Source organism: Cherax quadricarinatus, chromosome 19, assembly GCF_038502225.1.
Source record: "Cherax quadricarinatus isolate ZL_2023a chromosome 19, ASM3850222v1, whole genome shotgun sequence".
Taxonomy (NCBI): domain Eukaryota; kingdom Metazoa; phylum Arthropoda; class Malacostraca; order Decapoda; family Parastacidae; genus Cherax; species Cherax quadricarinatus.
In genome coordinates, this window is record NC_091310.1 from 49,885,758 (window position 1) to 49,888,064 (window position 2,307).

The following is a 2,307-nucleotide window of genomic DNA, read 5'->3' on the forward strand; positions in this document are numbered from 1 at the left end:
ACAAGAGAGAGAGGGGTGGATCGACTGCATTTTTTTGGACTGCAAGAAGGCCTTCGACACAGTTCCTCACAAGAGGATACTGCAAAAGCTAGAGGATCAGGCACACATAACAGGAAAGGCACTGCGATGGATCAGAGAATTCCTGACAGGGAGGCAACAACGAGTCATGGTACGTGACAATTTGTCAGAGTGGGTGCCTGTGACAAGCGGGGTTCCACAGGGGTCAGTCCTAGGACCTGTGCTGTTCTTGGTAAATGTGAATGACATAACGGAAGGGATAGACTCAGAAGCGTCCTTGTTTGCAGATGATGTGAAGTTAATGAGAAGAATCAAATCAGATGAGGATCAGGCAGGACTACAAAGAGACCTGGACAGGCTACAAGCCTGGTCCAGCAAATGGCTCCATGAGTTTAACCCTGCCAAATGCAAAGCTGTGAAGATTGGGGAAGGGCAGAGAAGACCGCAGACACAATATAGTTTACATGGCCGAAGACTGCAAACCTTACTCAAGGAAAAAGATCTGGGGGCGAGTATAACACCGAGCATATCTCCTGAGGCGCACATCAATCAGATAACTGCTGCAGCATATGGGCACCTGGCAAACCTACGGATAGTGTTCCGATACCTCAGTAAGGATTCGCTTAAGACTCTGTATACCATTTACGTCAGGCCCATACTGGAGTATGCAGCACCAGTTTGGAATCCACACCTAGTCAAGCACGTCAAGAAATTAGAGAAAGTGCAAAGGTTTGCAACAAGACTAGTCCCAGAGCTACGGGGATTGTCCTACGAAGAAAGGTTGAGGGAAATCGGCCTGACGACACTGGAGGACAGGAGGGTCAGGGGAGACATGATAACGACATATAAAATACTGCGCAGAATAGATAAGATGGACAAAGACGGGATGTTCCAGAGAAGGGACACAGACACAAGAGGTCACAATTGGAAGTTGAAGACTCAGACGAATCAAAGGGATGTTAGGAAGTATTTCTTCAGTCATAGAGTAGTCAAGTCGTGGAATAGTCTAGAAAGTAATGTGGTGGAGGCAGGAACCATACATAGTTTTAAGGCGAGGTATGATAAAGCTCATGGAGCAGGGAGAGAGAGGACCTAGTAGCAATCAGTGAAGAGGCGGGGCCAGGAGCTATGACTCGACCCCTGCAACCACAAATAGGTGAGTACACACACACACACACACACACACACACACACACACACACACACACACACACACACACACACACACACACACACACACACACATGCACACACATGCACACACATGCACACATGTGGTAATGCTTTATTTACAGCTAGCAAAGTCAGGGTATTTCTCCAGAATGGTCTGCAATATACCACTGTGGATAAAGTACTTTGCCTTTTCTTGAACATTTCTGAGCGAGTTGTTTCTAAATTCATTAATTTTATCACACTCCAGTACATAATGACGCAGGGTGTGACAATAGTCCATCTGGCAAAGTTTACATTTCGTTTGGTCTACATCTGGTGGTGGTGATTTAACCTGCCAAAGATACTTGTAACCCAGCCGGAGCCGGGCAGTAGTGACATCCAAGAGTCTGCTTATTTTGTTGGATGCACCATAGACATGTGGCTCCTCCTGCATGATAGAATGATGATAGATGGACTCACTGGTGTCAATCTCCCTGAGCCTTAAGTCCATAAAATTCAGTTGAAGTTCTTTTCGTATTATTGTTCTCAAACTACTACCTGACAAGCCAAGATTGTAATCTACTCCCTCTTTGAAAGCATACAGCTTAGCCAATTTATCAGTTCTATCATGCATCTGAAGACCAATGTGAGATGGAATCCACAGCATATGCACTCTGACTCCACTGTCCACAATCCTGCCATACCTGTGTCTGGCTTCTGACACAAGCATGCAACAATTTATGCTTAATGAGTTGAGAGCATTTATGGATGACAGAGAATCAGTTACAATTAAACTGTCAATCTTTGATACATAGATGCATTTCAGTGCAAGGAGTATGGCAAACAGTTCTGTCTGAAGGGTAGAGGCCCAATTATTGATGCGTGCTCCAATTTCTTTAAGAGAGCCATCACTCTGTACGACAACAGCAGCACTACCAGCTGCACCAGTGGATTGGTGAACAGAACCATCAGCGTAAATAATTTGCGAGAGTGTGTGCTGTGTGACTAAGTTATCAATACAGCTTAAGGCCTCATGTTTGGCTTCAAGGCGAAGTTTTGGTTGTGAGTTAAGAAGTAGTTTGGGGGGAAATGGAGGAATGGAAGTTTGGAATGGGGTAATATTCCATGGAGCGGAGA